The sequence below is a fragment of the Somniosus microcephalus genome, chromosome 9 (genome assembly GCF_052327205.1).
Source record: "Somniosus microcephalus isolate GS21.2 chromosome 9, FLI_Smic_1.0, whole genome shotgun sequence".
NCBI lineage: Eukaryota > Metazoa > Chordata > Chondrichthyes > Squaliformes > Somniosidae > Somniosus > Somniosus microcephalus.
In genome coordinates this window covers 219,669,950-219,696,836 of record NC_140995.1, presented here as the reverse complement: position 1 = coordinate 219,696,836, position 26,887 = coordinate 219,669,950, and the positions used below count along the sequence as shown (strand labels likewise).

Sequence of the window (26,887 nt, the reverse complement as noted above, 5' to 3'; positions counted from 1 at the left end):
GCCTTCTCCCGATAAGCCATCTCCCTCAACAATATCCAAAGTGGTATATCTGTTTGAGAGGGGGATGGCCACAGGGGACCCCTGCACTACCTGCCTGCGCCTACTACTCTGCCTGGCGGTCACCCATTCCCTTCCTGCCTGTGCAGCCTTTACCTGCAGTGTGACCAACTGATTAAACCTGATATCCTGCCTGGGAGTGTTTGATGGGCTAGTACAGAGGGTGCTTTACCCCATTTATTGCCCATGATGCACCCTCCAATTAATGATCCGATGGTCCCTCTCTTTGATACCCTGAAGATCCCTCCACTTATTGTTTCTGACACTATTCCTCTTACAGGGAATAGACTTGTTTCAGAGCACAAAGGAGGTTGTGATATCCTTGCCTCATCCCAAACACCATTTCCACAAACTGCCTCTCTCTGCCAAAGCAGGAGGGAGACACAGTGGCTGATATAAAGAGAGGGGAGACTTTCTGGTGTATAAAGCAAGAGGTAGACATGGGGGCCTTTGAATAGTGGGACCTCACATTTGGAAGATGGGAGGGATAATTTATCAGTGGTAATTTTGGGAGTCTGTGCTCCCTGACTGGAGTCTCAGTACATGGGAGCAGGGTTGGAGACGGGATTGATTGTATAACCTGCGCTCATGCCCAGTGAGACTGCACACCAGTGCTCCGATGATCCCACCACTTGATACCCATGAAGATCCCTCCACTTATTGCTTGTGGCACCCTTCCTGTTACAGGGAATAGGCTTGTTTCAAGGCACAAAGGAGGCTGTAATATCCAGGGTTGGAGAAGGGACTGATTGTACAACCTGCTTTCATGCCCAGTGAGACTGCACACCAGGAGCAGAGACTGGTCATGTGACCCTGTAATACCTTGAGTGGGAGGGGCTTGGGCTGCTTTGTGACATGTTTCCTGGCTCCTCTGTGATGTCACCTGGAGACAGGTTTACACCCCTGGTTACACAGCATCAACGGGAGTCACTGTGGGATGAGCTGGACTTGGCAGCTGACACTGCCAGTGAGTTTAGTCCTTATAAATAGGGGAAAGGAAAGAACAATTTAATATTAAGGTAAGTAATTCAACCAAATGTCATTCATTACAAACATATTCAAACTAAATATAATCATAGTAACAAAAATAGACTGAATGTATTCCAATTACAGATTCTAGAATTAATAATTTTTATATTAAATGTTTCATGTAGTGAAGAGTATCTCAGGAGGGTGGAGAGAGTGGAGCCAAATCATCATCACACTAACTGGGACTGGAGAAATGTCGCTGGATTCACAGAGCAGATCTGGTGGGACCAAGGCCCTCAATGTCAAAGACGGGATGAAACAAGAAGCCCCAACAATGATTGTAAAGGTGAGGAACTTTACTGAGGATCCCATCAGTCCAGGATTTTGCCAAGGTGAGAGTCTAACCATCTACTGGGTGCTTCTTCGACAAATGCCATAAGGGACTGCCTTTGATGCGACAAGTACAATTGAGCTCAACTTGTATGTAAAGCTAGCCCATACCTGGAACAACAACAGAAAATGCTGGAAAAACTCAGCAGGCCAGGCAGCATCAGTGGAGAGAGAAATAGAGTCAACGTTTCAAGTCGAAACTCTTTGTCAAGACTGAAAAAACACAGGAAATGAAACAAATTAAAAGGACAGTTTGGGGGCTGAGAGAGAACAAAAGAGAAGTGAAGAGACATTGGGGGAAAAATTGGGTGAGTAGCAACACCTGTTAGCGCCTAAAGAGGCAGTCAGTGGCTGTAGCGCCACTGGCTGCGCCTCCCGCGATATTCAGCAGGGGCGCTAATGGTGGCGTTAGCCATTTGCGCTGCGCCACCACCGATGACATCATCAGTGTGCGCAGCGCCCCATTCACGCCCAGAACGCGATATTTGGTAGCGAACGCCGCTGTAGCGCCGTTCGCTACCCGCGTCCGGTTCACGGGGCCTTCTTGCGCCGGCAGAGGCGCAAGTTAAGGTGGAGGTGCGGGGCGGCCGCTTTTTCGGCGGCTGCCTGCCAGCACCTCCGTCCCCAGCCTCCTGGTCCCCCCCCCCGCGGCATTGCCGGCTGTTTCCCGAGAGCCCAGCACTTCTCCTTGGTGCCGGGCTCTTTTGCCGGAACTCGCGATCGGGGTTCGTGCTGTTGCAGGCCCCTCCCCCTTAACAGTGGGAGGAAGGCCTGCAGTACCACAGCATGCCGTGTCGCAGCGTATGGCGCTGCGGCACGTTGCGCTGCGATATTCAGTTTCAGCGCCCTAAGAGGGACACGGAGCGCCTCGAGCCTCGCCCCATCTCCCTCTAGGGGCACTTCAACTGAATTTCTGACGATCGCTACAGCTTCGAACGCTGCGCAAAAACCAGCGCCCAGGCGAACTTGGCGCCAGTTTGGCGCCTCAACCCAAAGAGGTATTCAAAACGAGACGAGATGGTGATAGGACTAGTGGAGACAAAAGACGGCTCTAGATTAGGTGTGAGATGCGCTGGCAGAATGGGAGACAGCTGCCATGTGGGAGAGAAAAAAAAGGGGGGAGCCAAAACAAAGGTGTGGATAAAAAATATAAGTAAAAATGCAATGGGGGCCGAGGTTATGATCTGAAATTGTTGAACTCGATATTGAGTACGGAAGGCTGGAAAGTGCCTAATCATACCTGGGACTGCCTGACACTTACATGTAGAGGGATTTTTATTCTAAGTTCATCCCATGCTGTACCTGAGCTGGTGTGCTTCATTGGGTAGTGTCAGAGGAGCTGTACGCTGAATTTAAAACATGCTGGATCTGAGTTGGCTGTGTGTGATCAACCAATTTCGAGAGAGTTTTACACTTCATCTAAGTTGTACTGTACCTGGCCTGGGAGTGTTAGATGGTAATGTAAAGTGGGAGGCTTTACTCTGTATCTAACCAGTGCTATACCAGGCCTGGGAGTGTTTGATGGGACACTGTAGAAGGAACTTTACTCTGTATCTAACCCGTGCTGTACCTTCCCTGTGAGTGTTTGATGAGACAGTGTAGAGGGAGCTTTACTCTGCATTAACTGAGATTGACTGATACTTTCATTGACTATTTCTTTCATATACCCAGCACTGGCCTGAACTGAGATACTTTCTGCGTACTCACAGAGATCAGCACGAGAGCACAAAACATCCCAAACACAGGAGCTGACCCTGGGATGGTGCGACACTAACTCTGCAGGTACATTAACAACCTCTAGAGATGAACCCCTGTCCGCACCCATCCTACTTTATCATTTTCTTGTGGTTGCAGTTGGAATATTGCGGGTGTGTGACGGCAAGCCTAAGGAATTTCCCACCTTTGACCTCTTCAATTTTTTTATTTCAGCTCAGCTTTGAAAACCAGGGCTGTCCTTCAGATGTCACGCATTTCCTGACAGCGCATTTCCAGCACTAGACATGTGACAAGAGAGTGACACCAAAGAGGTAGGACATGTGCAGCCACACTCATCAACATCCATCTTGCCCACACCTGTTGCTGTGCTGTGAAAGATCGAGAAATGCTGGAGTTCCCCTGTGGAGGGAGGCAACGGCAGCTCTGCTGCAAAAGACAGTCAGTCACTCGACACAAGAGATGGTGAAGGAAAGAATCAGAAAATGTGAAGCTTTGAGGAGCTGGATTCTGAACAAAATGAGGTTCCTCAGATCACGGTGTATTCATACCAGATACATGTGTCAGAAATGTTTGTGTCCACAATTAATCCTGAGTGCCTCCAGCTCCAGAGGAGTAACAGTCAATTCCAGATTAACACATATTGAGGCCTGTTACAAAGGTATTGGAAACCAAACAGGACAAAGACAAATAGCACTGAACTATTGATTAATGGGAAGATCTGAATTATAGACAGATTAAATTTGATCCTGCAGGAAGGAAGGAAAAAATGAAGGAAGGAAGATACTAATCTGTAGTAACCGGGACACAAGCACGAATGTGCTGTGCCATGGACTGAATAGGAGTATCAACATTTCCCACTTTCACTTTCCCACTGCTGATTATGGAGTGGGTTGGCCCCATTAGCTGGGCTTACAGTGAATCGCACCATTTGTTTCTAACATCCAATTTGTTTAAATTCAGTTTATTGTTATGTTTCCTCTCCAGAGGCTGATGGTACAGAGCTGACCAATGTACAGACACTGGCCAACGCTGAATCAGTGGGGAAATTTATAGAGAACATTTTCTCCTCTTTTACCTCACCCATAACTCTTTGGAGACACAAGTGGTAACTTCTGGCTCTGTTAGTCACCATTCCTGTTAATGCTGGGCCAGATTGGGGACACAAGGCCCTGTCCCTCTGAAGTACTTAGATGACATTTCCATAGCCATGGAAAGCTTCATGCGACTGATGTAGAATCCAGTCTCTGGCACTTCATGAGTGGGAGGAGGATCTGCTCTAATGTCACCAGCACTGCCCTTGGGTCTTTTTCTCCCATCAGCAGCAGAACATCCCTTTACCATCTCCTGTATCAAAAACTCGGGTTGACCTGACTGGTCTTCCTTTGATTCCTTCCCTTAGTTTACAGACTTTTCTGCCGTTTATTTTTTGTAATTGTGAACCCAGGTGGAGGGCCCAGACCCAGTAGAAGCAGAGCGTGATTGAGGCCGAAGGCAGATTTGTTGGAACAAATCTCTGGGACTTAGGAATAGAATGACTGTGGAGGCTAAAAAAGTAAATAGAAAAAGAGGACACGAGAACGGGAAAAGGTTAAAGCAAAATTAAGTTACAATTAAGAAAAACAAGAAACACAATATATAAAAAACACGTTTTTAATTCTAATTTATTCATTCTCGGGATGTGGGCATCACTCGCAAGGCCAGCATTTATTGCCCATCCCTAGTTACCCTTGAGAAGGTTGTGGTGAGCAGCCTTCTTGAACCGCTGCAATCCGTGGTGTGAAGGTTCTCCCATAGTGCTGTTAGGTAGGGAGTTCCAGAATTCTGTGAGACTTGGAGGGGAACTTGGAGGTGGTGGTGGAAGCCTTGCTGCCCTTGTCCTTTGAGGTGATAGAGGCCGCAGGTTTGGGAGGTGCTGTCGTGGAAGCCTTGCTGAGTTGCTGCAGTGCATCCTGTAGATTGAACACACTGCAGCCACAGTGTGCCGGTGGAGGAGGCAGTAAATGCTTAAGGTGGTGGATGGGATGCCAACCAAGCAGGCTGCTTTGTCCTGGATGGTGTTGAGGTTTTTGAGTGTTGTTGGAGCTGCACTCATCCAAGGACATGGAGAGTATTCCATCACACTCCTGACTTGTGCTTTGTAGGTGGTGGAAAGGTTTGGGAAGTCAGGAGGTGAGACACTCGCCGCTAAATACCCAGCTTCTGCCTAGTTCTTGCAGCCACAGTATTTAAGTGGCTGGTCTAGTTAAGTTTCTGGTAAATGGTGAACCCCAGGATTTGATGGTGGGGGATTCAACGATGGTAATGCCATTGAACGTCACAGGGAGCTGGTTAGACTCTCTCTTGTTGGTGATGATCATTGTCTGGTGCTTGTGTGGTACAAATGTTACTTGCCACATATCATCCCGACCTGAACATCGCCCAGGTCTTGCTGCATGACTGCCTTATTTTCTGACGAATTGTAATGTTGTCGGGTAGATGCCAGTACTGGATCAGCTTGGCTAGAGGTGCAGCTAGTTCTGGAGCACAGGTCTTCAGCTCTGCAGCTGGGATGTTGCCGGGGCCCACAGTCTTTGCTGTATCCAGTGCGCTCTACTGTTCTTGATATCATGTGGAGTGAAGTGAATTGGCTGAAGACTGGCTTCAGTGAAGGTGGGGACCTCAGGAGCAGGCCGAGATGCATCATCCACTTGGCAGTTGTGACTGAAGATGGTTGCGAAGGCTTCAGCCTTGTCTTTTGCACTCACGTGCTGTGCTCCGCCATCATTGAGGATGGGGATGTTCAAGGAGCCTCCTCCTCCCGTTAGTTGTTAATTGTCCATCACCGTTCACGACTGGATATGGCAGGACTGCAGAGCTTTGATCTGATCGATTGGGTGTGGGATCGCTTAGCTCTGTCTATAGCATGCTGCTTCTGCTGTTTAGCATGCATATAGTCCTGTGTTGTAACTTCACCAAGTTGGTTTCTGATTTTCAGGTACACCTGGTGCAGCTCCTGGCATGCTCTTCAACACGCCTTATTCAGCCAGGGCTGGTTTGATGGTAATGGTAGAATGAGGGGTATGCCGCGCCATGAGGTTACAGATTATGGTGGAATAAAATTCTGTTGCTGCTGATGGGCCCAGTGCCTCATGGATGCCCAGTTTTGAGCTGCTAGATGTGTTCTTAATCTATCCCATTTAGCACGGTGGTAGGGCCACAAGACACGATGAAGGGGTGTCCTCAGTGACTCAATAGTACCATGATTGACCGAGCTGCCTGAGTCCTGAAGGACATAGCAGCCAGACAGGCTCACGGCAGGTAGTGAGAGAATAAACACGAGCCACTACCGAGCCACACTTGGTGATGGACATTGAAGTACCCCACCCAGAGGACATTCTGTGCCATGACGCCACAGTGCGCTGGATAAGAGATTAGCGTGTAAAGTTAAAGCACATGGGATTGGGGGTAAGGTACTGACTTGGATAGAGAACTGGTTTGCAGACAGGAGGCAAAGAGTTGGAATAAACAGCTCTTTTTCCGAGTGGCATGCAGTGACTAGTGGGGTACCGCAGGGATCGGTGCTAGGACCCCAGCTATTCACAGTATATATTAATGATCTAGACGAGGGAACTAGATGTAATATCTCCAAGTTTGCAGACGACACAAAGCTGGGTGGGCGTGTGTGCTGTGAGGATGATGCCGAGAAACTCCAGTATGATTTGACAGGTTGGGTGATTGGGCAGATGCATGGCAGATGCAATATAATGTGGATAAGTGCGAGGTTATCCACTTTGATGGCAAAAACAGGAAGGCAGATTATTATCTGAACAGCAATAGTTTGGGAGAAGGGGAAGTGCAACGAGACCTGGGTGTCCTTGTGCACCAGTTGCTAAAGGTAAGCATGCAGGTGCAGCAGGCACTTAAGAAGGCAAATGCTACGTTGGCCTTCATAGCAAAAGGATTTGAGTACAGGAGCAAGAATGTCTTGCTGCAGTTGTACAGGGCCTTGGTGAGACCACACCTTGAGTATTGTGTGCAATTTTGGTCACCTTATCTGAGGAAGGATGTTCTTGCCATGGAGGGAGTGCAGCAAAGATTCACCAGATTGATACCTGGGATAGCAGGAATGATGTCGATTGGGCTGGAGTTTTGAAGAATGAGAGGGGATCTCATTGAAACTTAAAAAATTCTAACAGGGCTAGACAGACTAGATGCAGGAAGGATGTTCCCGATGGCGGGGGAGTCCAGAACCAGGGGTTACAGTCTAAAGATAAGGGGTAAGCCATTTAGGAATGAGATGAGGAGGAATTTCTTCACCCAGAGAGTGGTGGACCTGTGGAATTCTCTACCACAGAAGGCAGTTGAGGCCAATTCATTAAATATATTCAAGAAGGAGTTAGATATATTTCTTAAGGCTAAAGGGATCAAGGGATATGGGGAGAAAGCAGGGCCAGGGTACTGAATTTGGATGATCAGCCATGATCTCATTAAATGGCGGAGCAGACTCGAGGGGCCGAATGGCCTACTCCTGCTGCTATCTTCTATGTTTCTATGGGTGAGGAGGGAGTAAATGTTTAAGATGTTGGATGGGTGGCTGATTAAGCGGCCTGCTTTCCCCTGGATTCTGTCGAGCTTCGTGAGTATTGATGGAGCTGCAACTGTCCAGGCAAGTGGAGAATATTCCATCGCACTCCTGACTTGTGCCTTGCAGGTGTGCCGACGTCATCGGTGTGCGCAGCGCCCCATTCGCGCCCCGAACGCGATATTTGGTAGCGAATGCCGCTGTAGCGCTGTTCGCTGCCCGCGCCCGGTTCACAGGGCCTTCTTGCGCCGGCAGAGGCGCAAGTTAAGGTGGAGGTGCAGGGCGGCCGCTTTTTCGGCGGCCGCCTGCCAGCACCTCCGTCCCCAGCCTCCTGGTCCCCCCCCCCCGCGGCATTGCCGGCTGTTTCCCGAGAGCCCAGCACTTCTCCTTGGTGCCGGGCTCTTTTGCCGGAACTCGCGATCGGGGTTCGCGCTGTTGCAGGCCCCTCCCCCTTAACAGTGGGAGGAAGGCCTGCAGTACCACAGCATGCCGTGTCGCAGCGTATGGCGCTGCGGCACGTTGCGCTGCGATATTCAGTTTCAGCACCCTAAGAGGGACGCGGAGCGCCTCGAGCCTCGCCCCATCTCCCTCTAGGGGCACTTCAACTGAATTTCTGACGATCGCTACAGCTTCGAACGCTGCGCAAAAACCAGCGCCCAGGCGAACTTGGCGCCAGTTTGGCGCCTCAACCCAAAGAGGTATTCAAAACGAGACGAGATGGTGATAGGACTAGTGGAGACAAAAGACGGCTCTAGATTAGGTGTGAGATGCGCTGGCAGAATGGGAGACAGCTGCCACGTGGGAGAGAAAAAAAAGGGGGGGCCAAAACAAAGGTGTGGATAAAAAATATAAGTAAAAATGCAATGGGGGCCGAGGTTATGATCTGAAATTGTTGAACTCGATATTGAGTACGGAAGGCTCTAAAGTGCCTAATCATACCTGAGACTGCCTGACACTTACATGTAGAGGGATTTTTATTCTAAGTTCATCCCATGCCGTACCTGAGCTGGTGTGCTTCATTGGGTAGTGTCAGAGGAGCTGTACGCTGAATTTAAAACATGCTGGATCTGAGTTGGCTGTGTGTGATCAACCAATTTAGAGAGAGCTTTACACTTCATCTAAGTTGTACTGTACCTGGCCTGGGAGTGTTAGATGGTAATGTAAAGTGGGAGGCTTTGCTCTGTATCTAACCAGTGCTATACCAGGCCTGGGAGTGTTTGATGGGACACTGTAGAAGGAACTTTACTCTGTATCTAACCCGTGCTGTACCTTCCCTGTGAGTGTTTGTTGAGACAGTGTAGAGGGAGCTTTACTCTGCATTAACTGAGATTGACTGATACTTTCATTGACTATTTCTTTCATATACCCAGCACTGGCCTGAACTCAGATACTTTCTGCATACTCACAGAGATCAGCACGAGAGCACAAAACATCCCAAACACAGGAGCTGACCCTGGGATGGTGCGACACTAACTCTGCAGGTACATTAACAACCTCTAGAGATGAACCCCTGTCCGCACCCATCCTACTTTATCATTTTCTTGTGGTTGCAGTTGGAATATTGCGGGTGTGTGACGGCAAGCCTAAGGAATTTCCCACCTTTGACCTCTTCAATTTTTTTATTTCAGCTCAGCTTTGAAAACCAGGGCTGTCCTTCAGATGTCACGCATTTCCTGACAGCGCATTTCCAGCACTAGACATGTGACAAGAGAGTGACACCAAAGAGGTAGGACATGTGCAGCCACACTCATCAACATCCATCTTGCCCACACCTGTTGCTGTGCTGTGAAAGATCGAGAAATGCTGGAGTTCCCCTGTGGAGGGAGACAACGGCAGCTCTGCTGCAAAAGACAGTCACTCACTCGACACAAGAGATGGTGAAGGAAAGAATCAGAAAATGTGAAGCTTTGAGGAGCTGGATTCTGAACAAAATGAGGTTCCTCAGATCACGGTGTATTCATACCAGATACATGTGTCAGAAATGTTTGTGTCCACAATTAATCCTGAGTGCCTCCAGCTCCAGAGGAGTAACAGTCAATTCCAGATTAACACATATTGAGGCCTGTTACAAAGGTATTGGAAACCAAACAGGACAAAGACAAATAGCACTGAACTATTGATTAATGGGAAGATCTGAATTATAGACAGATTAAATTTGATCCTGCAGGAAGGAAGGAAAAAATGAAGGAAGGAAGATGCTAATCTGTAATAACCGGGACACAAGCACGAATGTGCTGTGCCATGGACTGAATAGGAGTATCAACATTTCCCACTTTCACTTTCCCACTGCTGATTATGGAGTGGGTTGGCCCCATTAGCTGGGCTTACAGTGAATCGCGCCATTTGTTTCTAACATCCAATTTGTTTAAATTCAGTTTATTGTTATGTTTCCTCTCCAGAGGCTGATGGTACAGAGCTGACCAATGTACAGACACTGGCCAACGCTGAGTCAGTGGGGAAATTTATAGAGAACATTTCTCCTCTTTTACCTCACCCATAACTCTTTGGAGACACAAGTGGTAACTTCTGGCTCTGTTAGTCACCATTCCTGTTAATGCTGGGCCAGATTGGGGACACAAGGCCCTGTCCCTCTGAAGTACTTAGATGACATTTCCATAGCCATGGAAAGCTTCATGCGACTGATGTAGAATCCAGTCTCTGGCACTTCATGAGTGGGAGGAGGATCTGCTCTAATGTCACCAGCACTGCCCTTGGGTCTTTTTCTCCCATCAGCAGCAGAACATCCCTTTACCATCTCCTGTATCAAAAACTCGGGTTGACCTGACTGGTCTTCCTTTGATTCCTTCCCTTAGTTTACAGACTTTTCTGCCGTTTATTTTTTGTAATTGTGAACCCAGGTGGAGGGCCCAGACCCAGTAGAAGCAGAGCGTGATTGAGGCCGAAGGCAAATTTGTTGGAACAAATCTCTGGGACTTAGGAATAGAATGACTATGGAGGCTAAAAAAGTAAATAGAAAAAGAGGACACGAGAACGGGAAAAGGTTAAAGCAAAATTAAGTTACAATTAAGAAAAACAAGAAACACAATATATAAAAAACACGTTTTTAATTCTAATTTATTCATTCTCGGGATGTGGGCATCACTCGCAAGGCCAGCATTTATTGCCCATCCCTAGTTACCCTTGAGAAGGTGGTGGTGAGCCGCCTTCTTGAACCGCTGCAATCCGTGTTGTGAAGGTTCTCCCATAGTGCTGTTAGGTAGGGAGTTCCAGAATTCTGTGAGACTTGGAGGGGAACTTGGAGGTGGTGGTGGAAGCCTTGCTGCCCTTGTCCTTTGAGGTGATAGAGGCCGCAGGTTTGGGAGGTGCTGTCGTGGAAGCCTTGCAGAGTTGCTGCAGTGCATCTTGTAGATTGAACACACTGCAGCCACAGTGTGCCGGTGGAGGAGGCAGTAAATGCTTAAGGTGGTGGATGGGATGCCAATCAAGCAGGCTGCTTTGTCCTGGATGGTGTTGAGGTTTTTGAGTGTTGTTGGAGCTGCACTCATCCAAGGACATGGAGAGTATTCCATCACACTCCTGACTTGTGCTTTGTAGGTGGTGGAAAGGTTTGGGAAGTCAGGAGGTGAGACACTCGCTGCTAAATACCCAGCTTCTGCCTAGTTCTTGCAGCCACAGTATTTAAGTGGCTGGTCCAGTTAAGTGTCTGGTAAATGGTGAACCCCAGTATTTGATGGTGGGGGATTCAACGATGGTAATGCCATTGAACGTCACGGGGAGCTGGTTAGACTCTCGCTTGTTGGCGATGATCATTGTCTGGTGCTTGTGTGGTACAAATGTTACTTGCCACATATCATCCCCGACCTGAACATCGCCCAGGTCTTGCTGCATGACTGCCTTATTTTCTGACGAATTGTAATGTTGTCGGGTAGATGCCAGTACTGGATCAGCTTGGCTAGAGGTGCAGCTAGTTCTGGAGCACAGGTCTTCAGCTCAGCAGCTGGGATGTTGCCGGGGCCCACAGTCTTTGCTGTATCCAGTGCGCTCTACTGTTCTTGATATCATGTGGAGTGAAGTGAATTGGCTGAAGACTGGCTTCAGTGAAGGTGGGGACGTCAGGAGCAGGCCGAGATGCATCATCCACTTGGCAGTTGTGACAGAAGATGGTTGCGAAGGCTTCAGCCTTGTCTTTTGCGCTCACGTGCTGTGCTCCGCCATCGTTGAGGATGGGGATGTTCAAGGAGCCTCCTCCTCCCATTAGTTGTTAATTGTCCATCACCATTCACGACTGGATGTGGCAGGACTGCAGAGCTTTGATCTGATCGATTGGGTGTGGGATCGCTTAGCTCTGTCTATAGCATGCTGCTTCTGCTGTTTAGCATGCATATAGTCCTGTGTTGTAACTTCACCAAGTTGGTTTCTGATTTTCAGGTACACCTGGTGCAGCTCCTGGCATGCTCTTCAACACTCCTTATTCAACCAGGGCTGGTTTGATGGTAATGGTAGAATGAGGGATATGCCGGGCCATGAGGTTACAGATTATGCTGGAATAAAATTCTGTTGCTGCTGATGGGCCCAGCGCCTCATGGATGCCCAGTTTTGAGCTGCTAGATGTGTTCTTAATCTATCCCATTTAGCACGGTGGTAGGGCCACAGGACACGATGAAGGGGTGTCCTCAGTGACTCAATAGTACCATGATTGACCGAGCTGCCTGAGTCCTGAAGGACATAGCAGCCAGACTGGCTCACGGCAGTGAGAGAATAAACACGAGCCACTACCGAGCCACACTTGGTGATGGACATTGAAGTCCCCCGCCCAGAGGACATTCTGTGCCATGACGCCACAGTGCGCTGGATAAGAGATTAGCGTGTAAAGTTAAAGCACATGGGATTGGGGGTAAGGTACTGACTTGGATAGAGAACTGGTTGGCAGACAGGAAGGAAAAAGTTGGAATAAACGGCTCTTTTTCCGAGTGGCAGGCAGTGACTAGTGGGGTACCGCAGGGATCGTTGCTTGGACCCCAGCTATTCACAATATATATTAATGATGATCTAGACGAGGGAACTAGATGTAATATCTTCAAGTTTGCAGACGACACAAAGCTGGGTGGGCGTGTGTGCCGTGAGGAGGATGCCGAGAAACTCCAGTATGATTTGACAGGTTGGCTGATTGGGCAGATGCATGGCAGATGCAATATAATGTGGATAAATGCGAGGCTATCCACTTTGGTACCAAAAACAGGAAGGCAGATTATTATCTGAACAGCAATAGATTGGGAGAAGGAGAAGTGCAACGAGACCTGGGTGTCCTTGTGCACCAGTTGCTAAAGGTAAGCATGCAGGTGCAGCAGGCACTTAAGAAGGCAAATGCTACGTTGTCCTTCATAGCAAAAGGATTTGAGTACAGGAGCAAGGATATCTTGCTGCAGTTGTACAGGGCCTTGGTGAGACCACACCTTGAGTATTGTGTGCAATTTTCGTCGCCTTATCTGAGGAAGGATGTTCTTGCCATGGAGGGAGTGAAGCGAAGATTCACCAGATTGATACCTGGGATGGCAGGAATGATGTCGATTGGGCTGGAGTTTAGAAGAATGAGAGGGGATCTCATTGAAACTTATAAAATTCTAACAGGGCTAGACAGACTAGATGCAGGAAGGATGCTCCCGATGGCGGGGGAGTCCAGAACCAGGGGTTACATTCTAAAGATAAGGGGTAAGCCATTTAGGACTGAGATGAGGAGGAATTTCTTCACCCAGAGAGTGGTGGACCTGTGGAATTCTCTACCACAGAAGGCAGTTGAGGCCAATTCATTAAATATATTCAAGAAGGAGTTAGATATATTTCTTAAGGCTAAAGGGATCAAGGGATATGGGGAGAAAGCAGGGCCAGGGTACTGAATTTGGATGATCAGCCATGATCTCATTAAATAGCGGAGCAGACTCGAGGGGCCGAATGGCCTACTCCTGCTGCTATCTTCTATGTTTCTATGGATGAGGAGGGAGTAAATGTTTAAGATGGTGGATGGGTGGCTGATTAAGCGGCCTGCTTTCCCCTGGATTCTGTCGAGCTTCATGAGTGTTGATGGAGCTGCAACTGTCCAGGAAAGTGGAGAATATTCCATCGCACTCCTGACTTGTGCCTTGTAGGGAGTGAAAAGGCTTTGGGGAGTCAGGAGGTGGTGAGTCACTTACGCAGACTACCCAGTGTCTGACTAGCTCTTGTAGCCACAATATTTATTTGGCTGATCTAGTTAAGTTCCTGGTCAATGGTGACCCCCAGGATGTTGATGGTGGGGAATTCAACAATGGTAATGCCATTGATTGTCATGGGGTGGTGGTTAGACTCTCTCTTGTTGGAGATGGTCATTGTCTGGCACTTGTGTGGCACAAATGTTACTTGCCACTTATCATCCCCAACCTGAATGTTGTCCAGGTCGTGCTGGACACAGACTGCCTCATTATCTGATGAATTGCGAATGTAACTTGACACTGTGCAATCAGTAGCGAACATCCCCACTTCTGAAGGTCATTAACAAAGCAGCTAAGATGTTGGGCCTAGGACACTGTCCTGAGTAACTGCTGCAGCGATGACCTGGGTCTGAGATGATTGGCCTCCAATAACCACAACCATCTTCCTTTGTGCTAGATATGACTCCATCCAGTGGAGAGTTTTCCCCTGATCCCCATTGATTTCAGTTTTATTAGGGCTCCTTGGTGCCACACTCGGACCAATGCTGCCTTGATGTCGAGGACAGTCACTCTCACCTCACCTCTGGAATTCAGCTCTTTTGTCCATGTTTGGACCAAGGTTGTAATGAGGTCAGGAGCCAAGAGGTCCTGGTGGAAACCAAACTGGGCATCGGTGAGGAGGTTATTTGTGAGTTAGTGTCGCTTGATAGCATTGTCGATGACAGCTTCCATCACTTTGCTGATGATGGAGAGGTGCTTAATGGGGTGGTAACTGGCTGTTGGATTAGTCCAGCTTTAGGTGGACTGGACATACCTGGGCAATTTACCACTTTGTCGGGTAGAAGCCAGTACTGGAACAGCTGGGCTAGAGGTGCAGCTATTTCTGGAGCAGAGGTCTTCAGCTCTGTATCCGGGATGTTGTCGGGTCCCAGAGCCTTTGCTGTATCCAGTGCGCTCTACCGTTCTTGATATCATGTCAGTGAAGCGAATTGGTTGAAGACTGGCTTCTGTGATGGTGGGACCTCAGGAGCTGTAATGCATCATCCACTTGGCACTCGTGGCTAAAGATGGTTGCGAAGACTTCAGCCTTGTCTTTTGCACTCACGTACTGTGCTCTGCCATCGTTGAGGATGGGGATGTTCAAGGAGCCTCCTCCTCCCGTTAGTTGTTAATTGTCCATCACCATTCACGACTGGATGTGGCAGGGCTGCAGAGCTTTGATCTGATCCATTGGGTGCAGATCGCTTAGCTCTGTCTATAAAATGCTGCTTTCGCTATTTAGCATGCATATAGTCCTGTGTTTTCAGATACACTTGGTGCAGTTCCTGGCATGCTCTTCAAAACTCCTTATTGAACCAGGGCTGGTTTGATGGTAATGGTAGAATGAGGGATATGCCGGGCCATGAGGTTACAGATTATGGTGGAATAAAATTCTGTTGCTGCTGATGGGCCCAGCGCCTCATGGATGCCCAGTTTTGAGCTGCTAGATGTGTTCTTAATCTATCCCATTTAGCATGGTGGTAGGGGCACAGGACACGATGAAGGGGTGTCCTCAGTGACTCAATAGTACCATGATTGACCGAGCTGCCTGAGTCCTGAAGGACATAGCAGCCAGACTGGCTCACGGCAGTGAGAGAATAAACACGAGCCACTACCGAGCCACACTTGGTGATGGACATTGAAGTCCCCCGCCCAGAGGACATTCTGTGCCATGACGCCACAGTGGGCTGGATAAGAGATTAGCGTGTAAAGTTAAAGCACATGAGATTGGGGGTAAGGTACTGACTTGGATAGAGAACTGGTTGGCAGACGGGAAGCAAAGAGTTGGAATGAACGACTCTTTTTCCGAGTGGCAGGCAGTGACTAGTGGGGTACCGCAGGGATCTGTGCTAGGACCCCAGCTATTCACAATATATGTTAATGATGATCGAGACGAGGGAACTAGATGTAATATCTCCAAGTTTGCAGACGACACAAAGCTGGGTGGGCGTGTGTGCTGTGAGGAGGATGCCGAGAAACTCCAGTATGATTTGACAGGTTGGCTGATTGGGCAGATGCATGGCAGATGCAATATAATGTGGATAAATGCGAGGCTATCCACTTTGGTGGCAAAAACAGGAAGGCAGATTATTATCTGAACAGCAATAGATTGGGAGAAGAGGAAGTGCAACGAGACCTGGGTGTCCTTGTGCACCAGTTGCTAAAGGTAAGCATGCAGGTGCAGCAGGCACTTAAGAAGGCAAATGCTACGTTGTCCTTCATAGCAAAAGGATTTGAGTACAGGAGCAAGGATATCTTGCTGCAGTTGTACAGGGCCTTGGTGAGACCACACCTTGAGTATTGTGTGCAATTTTGGCCGCCTTATCTGAGGAAGGATGTTCTTGCCATGGAGGGAGTGCAGCGAAGATTCACCAGATTGATACCTGGGATGGCAGGAATGATGTCGATTGGGCTGGAGTTTAGAAGAATGAGAGGGGATCTCATTGAAACTTATAAAATTCTAACAGGGATAGACAGACTAGATGCAGGAAGGATGTTCCCGATGGCAGGGGAGTCCAGAACCAGGGGTTACAGTCTAAAGATAAGAGGTAAGCCATTTAGGACTGAGATGAGGAGGAATTTCTTCACCCAGAGAGTGGTGGACCTGTGGAATTCTCTACCACAGAAGGCAGTTGAGGCCAATTCATTAAATATATTCAAGAAGGAGTTAGATATATTTCTTAAGGCTAAAGGGATCAAGGGATATGGGGAGAAAGCAGGGCCAGGGTACTAAATTTGGATGATCAGCCATGATCTCATTAAATGGCGGAGCAGACTCGAGGGGCCGAATGGCCTACTCCTGCTGCTATCTTCTATGTTTCTATGGATGAGGAGGGAGTAAATGTTTAAGATGGTGGATGGGTGGCTGATTAAGCGGCCTGCTTTCCCCTGGATTCTGTCGAGCTTCATGAGTGTTGATGGAGCTGCAACTCTCCAGGCAAGTGGAGAATATTCCATCGCACTCCTGACTTGTGCCTTGTAGGGAGTGAAAAGGCTTTGGGGAGTCAGGAGGTGGTGAGTCACTTACGCAGACTACCCAGTGTCTGACTAGCTCTTGTAGCCACAATATTTGTTTGGCTGATCTAGTTAAGTTCCTGGTCAATGGTGACCCCCAGGATGTTGATGGTGGGGAATTCAACAATGGTAATGCCATTGATTGTCATGGGGTGGTGGTTAGACTCCCTCTTGTTGGAGATGGTCATTGTCTGGCACTTGTGTGGCACAAATGTTACTTGCCACTTATCATCCCCAACCTGAATGTTGTCCAGGTCGTGCTGGACACAGACTGCCTCATTATCTGATGAATTGCGAAAGTAACTTGACACTGCAATCAGTAGCGAACATCCCCACTTCTGAAGGTCATTAACAAAGCAGCTAAGATGTTGGGCCTAGGACACTGTCCTGAGTAACTGCTGCAGCGATGACCTGGGTCTGAGATGATTGGCCTCCAATAACCACAACCATCTTCCTTTGTGCTAGATATGACACCATCCAGTGGAGAGTTTTCCCCTGATCCCCATTGATTTCAGTTTTATTAGGGCTCCTTGGTGCCACACTCGGACAAATGCTGCCTTGATGTCGAGGACAGTCACTCTCACCTCACCTCTGGAATTCAGCTCTTTTGTCCATGTTTGGACCAAGGTTGTAATGAGGTCAGGAGCCAAGATGTCCTGGTGGAAACCAAACTGGGCATCGGAGAGGAGGTTATTTGTGAGTTAGTGTCGCTTGATAGCATTGTCGATGACAGCTTCCATCACTTTGCTGATGATGGAGAGGTGCTTAATGGGGTGGTAACTGGCTGTTGGATTAGTCCAGCTTTAGGTGGACTGGACATACCTGGGCAATTTACCACTTTGTCGGGTAGAAGCCAGTACTGGAACAGCTGGGCTAGAGGTGCAGCTATTTCTGGAGCAGAGGTCTTCAGCTCTGTATCCGGGATGTTGTCGGGTCCCAGAGCCTTTGCTGTATCCAGTGCGCTCTACCGTTCTTGATATCATGTCAGTGAAGCGAATTGGTTGAAGACTGGCTTCTGTGACGGTGGGACCTCAGGAGCTGTAATGCATCATCCACTTGGCACTCGTGGCTAAAGATGGTTGCGAAGGCTTCAGCCTTGTCTTTTGCACTCACGTACTGTGCTCTGCCATCGTTGAGGATGGGGATGTTCAAGGAGCCTCCTCCTCCCGTTAGTTGTTAATTGTCCATCACCATTCACGACTGGATGTGGCAGGGCTGCAGAGCTTTGATCTGATCCATTGGGTGCGGATCGCTTAGCTCTGTCTATAAAATGCTGCTTTCGCTATTTAGCATGCATATAGTCCTGTGTTTTCAGATACACTTGGTGCAGCTCCTGGCATGCTCTTCAACACTCCTTATTGAACCAGGGCTGATTTGATGGTAATGGTAGAATGAGGGATATGCCGGGCCATGAGGTTACAGATTATGGTGGAATAAAATTCTGTTGCTGCTGATGGGCCCAGCGCCTCATGGATGCCCAGTTTTGAGCTGCTAGATGTGTTCTTAATCTATCCCATTTAGCACGGTGGTAGGGGCACAGGGCACGATGAAGGGGTGTCCTCAGTGACTCAATAGTACCATGATTGACCGAGCTGCCTGAGTCCTGAAGGACATAGCAGCCAGACTGGCTCACGGCAGTGAGAGAATAAACACGAGCCACTACCGAGCCACACTTGGTGATGGACATTGAAGTCCCCCGCCCAGAGGACATTCTGTGCCATGACGCCACAGTGCGCTGGATAAGAGATTAGCGTGTAAAGTTAAAGCACATGGGATTGGGGGTAAGGTACTGACTTGGATAGAGAACTGGTTGGCAGACAGGAAGCAAAGAGTTGGAATAAACGGCTCTTTTTCCGAGTGGCAGGCAGTGACTAGTGGGGTACCGCAGGGATCGGTGCTAGGACCCCAGCTATTCACAATATATATTAATGATGATCTAGACGAGGGAACTAGATGTAATATCTCCAAGTTTGCAGACGACACAAAGCTGGGTGGGCGTGTGTGCCGTGAGGAGGATGCCGAGAAACTCCAGTATGATTTGACAGGTTGGCTGATTGGGCAGATGCATGGCAGATGCAATATAATGTGGATAGATGCGAGGCTATCCACTTTGGTGGCAAAAACAGGAAGGCAGATTATTATCTGAACAGCAATAGATTGGGAGAAGGGGAAGTGCAACGAGACCTGGGTGTCCTTGTGCACCAGTTGCTAAAGGTAAGCATGCAGGTGCAGCAGGCACTTAAGAAGGCAAATGCTACATTGTCCTTCATAGCAAAAGGATTTGAGTACAGGAGCAAGGATATCTTGCTGCAGTTGTACAAGGCCTTGGTGAGAGCACACCTTGAGTATTGTGTGCAATTTTGGTCGCCTTATCTGAGGAAGGATGTTCTTGCCGTGGAGGGAGTGCAGCGAAGATTCACCAGATTGATACCTGGGATGGCAGGAATGATGTCGATTGGGCTGGAGTTTAGAAGAATGAGAGGGGATCTCATTGAAACTTATAAAATTCTAACAGGGATAGAAAGAATAGATGCAGGAAGGATGTTCCCGATGGCGGGGGAGTCCAGAACCAGGGGTTACAGTCTAAAGATAAGGGGTAAGCCATTTAGGACTGAGATGAGGAGGAATTTCTTCACCCAGAGAGTGGTGGACCTGTGGAATTCTCTACCACAGAAGGCAGTTGAGGCCAATTCATTAAATATATTCAAGAAGGAGTTAGATATATTTCTTAAGGCTAAAGGGATCAAGGGATATGGGGAGAAAGCAGGGCCAGGGTACTGAATTTGGATGATCAGCCATGATCTCATTAAATGGCGGAGCAGACTCGAGGGGTCGAATGGCCTACTCCTGCTGCTATCTTCTATGTTTCTATGGATGAGGAGGGAGTAAATGTTTAAGATGCTGGATGGGTGACTGATTAAGCGGCCTGCTTTCCCCTGGATTCTGTCGAGCTTCGTAAGTATGGATGGAGCTGCAACTGTCCAGGCAAGTGGAGAATATTCCATCGCACTCCTGACTTGTGCCTTGTAGGGAGTGAAAAGGCTTTGGGGAGTCAGGAGGTGGTGAGTCACTTACGCAGACGACCCAGTGTCTGACTAGCTCTTGTAGCCACAATATTTATTTGGCTGATCTGGTTAAGTTCCTGGTCAATGGTGACCCCCAGGATGTTGATGGTGGGGAATTCAACAGTGGTAATGCCATTGATTGTCATGGGGTGGTGGTTAGACTCTCTCTTGTTGGAGATGGTCATTGCCTGGCACTTGTGTGGCACAAATATTACTTGCCACTTATCATCCCCAACCTGAATGTTGTCCAGGTTGTGCTGGACACAGACTGCCTCATTATCTGATGAATTGCGAATGTAACTTGACACTGTGCAATCAGTAGCGAACATCCCCACTTCTGAAGGTCATTAACAAAGCAGCTAAGATGTTGGGCCTAGGACACTGTCCCGAGTAACTGCTGCAGCGATGACCTGGGTCTGAGATGATTGGCCTCCAATAACCACAACCATCTTCCTTTGTGCTAGATATGACACCATCCAGTGGAGAGTTTTCCCCTGATCCCCATTGATTTCAGTTTTATTATTGCTCCTTGGTGCCACACTCGGACAAATGCTGCCTTGATGTCGAGGACAGTCACTCTCACCTCACCTCTGGAATTCAGCTCTTTTGTCCATGTTTGGACCAAGGTTGTAATGAGGTCAGGAGCCAAGAGGTCCTGGCGGAAGCCAAACTGGGCATCGGTGAGGAGGTTATTTGTGAGTTAGTGCCGCTTGGTAGCATTGTCGATGACAGCTTCCATCACTTTGCTGATGATGGAGAGGTGTTTAATGGGGTGGTAACTGGCTGTTGGATTAGTCCAGTTTTATGTGGACTGGACATACCTGGGCAATTTACCACTTTGTCGGGTAGAAGCCAGTACTGGAACAGCTGGGCTAGAGGTGGAGCTATTTCTGGAGCAGAGGTCTTCAGCTCTGTATCGGGGATGTTGTCGGGTCCCAGAGCCTTTGCTGTATCCAGTGCGCTCTACCGTTCTTGATATCATGTCAGTGAAGCGAATTGGTTGAAGACTGGCTTCTGTGATGGTGGGACCTCAGGAGCTGTAATGCATCATCCACTTGGCACTCGTGGCTAAAGATGGTTGCGAAGGCTACAGCCTTGTCTTTTGCACTCATGTACTGTGCTCTGCCATCGTTGAGGATGGGGATGTTCAAGGAGCCTCCTCCTCCCGTTAGTTGTTAATTGTCCATCACCATTCACGACTGGATGTGGCAGGACTGCAGAGCTTTGGTCTGATCCATTGGGTGCGGATCGCTTAGCTCTGTCTATAAAATGCTGCTTTCGCTATTTAGCATGCATATAGTCCTGTGTTTTCAGATACACTTGGTGCAGCTCCTGGCATGCTCTTCAACACTCCTTATTGAACCAGGGCTGGTTTGATGGTAATGGTAGAATGAGGGATATGCCGGGCCATGAGGTTACACTTTATGGTGGAATAAAATTCTGTTGCTGCTGATGGGCCCAGCGCCTCATGGATGCCCAGTTTTGAGTTGCTAGATGTGTTCTTAATCTATCCCATTTAGCACGGTGGTAGGGGCACAGGACACGATGAAGGGGTGTCCTCAGTGACTCAATAGTACCATGATTGACCGAGCTGCCTGAGTCCTGAAGGACATAGCAGCCAGACTGGCTCACGGCAGTGAGAGAATAAACACGAGCCACTACCGAGCCACTCTTGGTGATGGACATTGAAGTCCCCCGCCCAGAGGACATTCTGTGCCATGACGCCACAGTGCGATGGATAAGAGATTAGCGTGTAAAGTTAAAGCACATGGGATTGGGGTAAGGTACTGAGTTGGATAGAGAACTGGTTTGCAGACAGGAAGCAAAGAGTTGGAATAAACGGCTCTTTTTCCGAGTGGCAGGCAGTGACTAGTGGGATACCGCAGGGATCGGTGCTAGGACCCCAGCTATTCACAATATACATTAATGATCTAGACGAGGGAACTACATGTAATATCTCCAAGTTTGCAGATGACACAAAGCTGGGTGGGCGTGCGTGCTGTGAGGAGGATGCCGAGAAACTCCAGTATGGTTTGGCAGGATGGCTGATTGGGCAGATGCATGGCAGATGCAATATAATGTGGATAAATGCGAGGCTATCCACTTTGGTGGCAAAAACAGGAAGGCAGATTATTATCTGAAAAGCAATAGATTGGGAGAAGGGGAAGTGCAACGAGGCCTGGGTGTCCTTGTGCATCAGTTGCTAAAGGTAAGCATGCAGCTGCAGCAGGCACTTAAGAAGGCAAATGCTACGTTGTCCTTCATAGCAAAAGGATTTGAGTACAGGAGCAAGGATATCTTGCTGCAGTTGTACAGGGCCTTGGTGAGACTACACCTTCAGCATTGTGTGCAATTTTGGTCGCCTTATCTGAGGAAGGATGTTCTTGCCATGGAGGGAGTGCAGCGAAGATTCACCAGATTGATACCTGGGATGGCAGGAATGATGTCGATTGGGCTGGAGTTTCGAAGAATGAGAGGGGATCTCATTGAAACTTATAAAATTCTAACAGGGATAGACAGACTAGATGCAGGAAGGATGTTCCCGATGGGGGGGGAGTCCAGAACCAGGGGTTACAGTCTAAAGATAAGGGGTAAGCCATTTAGGACTGAGATTAGGAGGAATTTCTTCACCCAGAGAGTGGTGGACCTGTGGAATTCTCTACCACAGAAGGCAGTTGAGGCCAATTCATTAAACATATTCAAGAAGGAGTTAGATATATTTCTTAAGGCTAAAGGGATCAAGGGATATGGGGAGAAAGCAGGGCCAGGGTACTGAATTTGGATGATCAGCCATGATCTCATTAAATGGCGGAGCAGACTCGAGGGGCCGAATGGCCTACTCCTGCTGCTATCTTCTATGTTTCTATGGATGAGGAGGGAGTAAATGTTTAAGATGGTGGATGGGTGGCTGATTAAGCGGCCTGCTTTCCCTTGGATTCTGTCGAGCCTCGTGAGTATTGATGGAGCTGCAACTGTCCAGGCAAGTGGAGAATATTCCATCGCACTCCTGACTAGTGCCTTGTAGGGAGTGAAAAGGCTTTGGGGAGTCAGGAGGTGGTGAGTCACTTACGCAGACTACCCAATGTCTGACTAGCTCTTGTAGCCACAATATTTATTTGGCTGATCTAGTTAAGTTCCTGGTCAATGGTGACCCCCATGTTGTTGATGGTGGAGAATTCAACAATGGTAATGCCATTGATTGTCATGGGGTGGTGGTTAGACTCTCTCTTGTTGGAGATGGTCATTGTCTGGCACTTGTGTGGCACAAATGTTACTTGCCACTTATCATCCCCAACCTGAATGTTGTCCAGGTCGTGCTGGACACAGACTGCCTCATTATCTGATGAATTGCGAATGTAACTTGAGACTGTGCAATCAGTAGCGAACATCCCCACTTCTGAAGGTCATTAACAAAGCAGCTAAGATGTTGGGCCTAGGACACTGTCCTGAGTAACTGCTGCAGCGATGACCTGGGTCTGAGATGATTGGCCTCCAATAACCACAACCATCTTCCTTTGTGCTAGATATGACACCATCCGGTGGAGAGTTTTCCCCTGATCCCCATTGATTTCAGTTTTATTAGGGCTCCTTGGTGCCACACTCGGACAAATGCTGCCTTGATGTCGAGGACAGTCACTCTCACCTCACCTCTGGAATTCAGCTCTTTTGTCCATGTTTGGACCAAGGTTGTAATGAGGTCAGGAGCCAAGTGGTGCTGGCGGAAACCAAACTGGGCATCGGTGAGGAGGTTATTTGTGAGTTAGTGCCGCTTGATAGCATTGTCGATGACAGCTTCCATCACTTTGCTGATGATGGAGAGGTGCTTAATGGGGTGGTAACTGGCTGTTGGATTAGTCCAGCTTTATGTGGACTGGACATACCTGGGCAATTTACCACTTTGTCGGGTAGAAGCCAGTACTGGAACAGCTGGGCTAGAGGTGCAGCTATTTCTGGAGCAGAGGTCTTCAGCTCTGTATCGGGGATGTTGTCGGGTCCCAGAGCCTTTGCTGTATCCAGTGCGCTCTACCGTTCTTGATATCATGTCAGTGAAGCGAATTGGTTGAAGACTGGCTTCTGTGACGGTGGGACCTCAGGAGCTGTAATGCATCATCCACTTGGCACTCGTGGCTAAAAATGGTTGCGAAGGCTTCAGCCTTGTCTTTTGCACTCACGCACTGTGCTCTGCCATCGTTGAGGATGGGGATGTTCAAGGAGCCTCCTCCTCCCGTTAGTTGTTAATTGTCCATCACCATTCACGACTGGATGTGGCAGGACTGCAGAGCTTTGATCTGATCCATTGGGTGCGGATCGCTTAGCTCTGTCTATAAAATGCTGCTTTCGCTATTTAGCATGCATATAGTCCTGTGTTTTCAGATACACTTGGTGCAGCTCCTGGCATGCTCTTCAACACTCCTTATTGAACCAGGGCTGGTTTGATGGTACTGGTAGAATGAGGGATATGCCAGGCCATGAGGTTACAGATTATGGTGGAATAAAATTCTGTTGCTGCTGATGGGCCCAGCGCCTCATGGATGCCCAGTTTTGAGCTGCTAGATGTGTTCTTAATCTATCCCATTTAGCACGGTGGTAGGGGCACAGGACACGATGAAGGGGTGTCCTCAGTGACTCAATAGTACCATGATTGACCGAGCTGCCTGAGTCCTGAAGGACATAGCAGCCAGACTGGCTCACGGCAGTGAGAGAATAAACACGAGCCACTACCGAGCCACACTTGGTGATGGACATTGAAGTCCCCCGCCCAGAGGACATTCTGTGCCATGACGCCACAGTGCGCTGGATAAGAGATTAGCGTGTAAAGTTAAAGCACATGGGATTGGGGGTAAGGTACTGACTTGGATAGAGAACTGGTTGGCAGACAGGAAGCAAAGAGTTGGAATAAACGGCTCTTTTTCCGAGTGGCAGGCAGTGACTAGTGGGGTACCGCAGGGATCGGTGCTAGGACCCCAGCTATTCACAATATATATTAATGATGATCTAGACGAGGGAACTAGATGTAATATCTCCAAGTTTGCAGACGACACAAAGCTGGGTGGGCGTGTGTGCCGTGAGGAGGATGCCGAGAAACTCCAGTATGATTTGACAGGTTGGCTGATTGGGCAGATGCATGGCAGATGCAATATAATGTGGATAAATGCGAGGCTATCCACTTTGGTGGCAAAAACAGGAAGGCAGATTATTATCTGAACAGCAATAGATTGGGAGAAGGGGAAGTGCAACGAGACCTGGGTGTCCTTGTGCATCAGTTGCTAAAGGTAAGCATGCAGCTGCAGCAGGCACTTAAGAAGGCAAATGCTACGTTGTCCTTCATAGCAAAAGGATTTGAGTACAGGAGCAAGGATATCTTGCTGCAGTTGTACAGGGCCTTGGTGAGACCACACCTTGAGTATTGTGTGCAATTTTGGTCGCCTTATCTGAGGAAGGATGTTCTTACCATGGAGGGAGTGCAGCGAAGATTCAGCAGATTGATACCTGGAATGGCAGGAATGATGTCGATTGGGCTGGAGTTTAGAAGAATGAGAGGGGATCTCATTGAAACTTATAAAATTCTAACAGGGATAGACAGACTAGATGCAGGAAGGATGTTCCCGATGGCGGGGGAGTCCAGAACCAGGGGTTACAGTCTAAAGATAAGGGGTAAGCCATTTAGGACTGAGATGAGGAGGAATTTCTTCACCCAGAGAGTGGTGGACCTGTGGAATTCTCTACCACAGAAGGCAGTTGAGGCCAATTCATTAAATATATTCAAGAAGGAGTTAGATATATTTCTTAAGGCTAAAGGGATCAAGGGATATGGGGAGAAAGCAGGGCCAGGGTACTGAATTTGGATGATCAGCCATGATCTCATTAAATGGCGGAGCAGACTCGAGGGGCCGAATGGCCTACTCCTGCTGCTATCTTCTATGTTTCTATGGATGAGGAGGGAGTAAATGTTTAAGATGGTGGATGGGTGGCTGATTAAGCGGCCTGCTTTCCCTTGGATTCTGTTGAGCTTCGTGAGTATTGATGGAGCTGCAACTGTCCAGGCAAGTGGAGAATATTCCATCGCCCTCCTGACTTGTGCCTTGTAGGGAGTGAAAAGGCGTTGGGGAGTCAGGAGGTGGTGAGTCACTTACGCAGACTACCCAATGTCTGACTAGCTCTTGTAGCCACAATATTTATTTGGCTGATCTAGTTAAGTTCCTGGTCAATGGTGACCCCCAGGTTGTTGATGGTGGGGAATTCAACAATGGTAATGCCATTGATTGTCATGGGGTGCTGGTTCGACTCTCTCTTGTTGGAGATGGTCATTGTCTGGCACTTGTGTGGCACAAATGTTACTTGCCACTTATCATCCCCAACCTGAATGTTGTCCAGGTCGTGCTGGACACAGACTGCCTCATTATCTGATGAATTGCGAATGTAACTTGACACTGTGCAATCAGTAGCGAACATCCCCACTTCTGAAGGTCATTAACAAAGCAGCTAAGATGTTGGGCCTAGGACACTGTCCTGAGTAACTGCTGCAGCGATGACCTGGGTCTGAGATGATTGGCCTCCAATAACCACAACCATCTTCCTTTGTGCTAGATATGACACCATCCAGTGGAGAGTTTTCCCCTGATCCCCATTGATTTCAGTTTTATTAGGGCTCCTTGGTGCCACACTCGGACAAATGCTGCCTTGATGTCGAGGACAGTCACTCTCACCTCACCTCTGGAATTCAGCTCTTTTGTCCATGTTTGGACCAAGGTTGTAATGAGGTCAGGAGCCAAGTGGTCCTGGCGGAAACCAAACTGGGCATCGGTGAGGAGGTTATTTGTGAGTTAGTGCCGCTTGATAGCATTGTCGATGACAGCTTCCATCACTTTGCTGATGATGGAGAGGTGCTTAATGGGGTGGTAACTGGCTGTTGGATTAGTCCAGCTTTA

General features: G+C 48.4%; 1 pseudogene; it reads left to right on the top strand.

The window, feature by feature from the left end:
* The window catches only part of LOC147113058 (uncharacterized), a 52,112-nt pseudogene extending 48,756 nt beyond the window's left edge, over positions 1-3,356 (top strand).
* Positions 3,357-26,887: the final 23,531 nt, after the last annotated feature.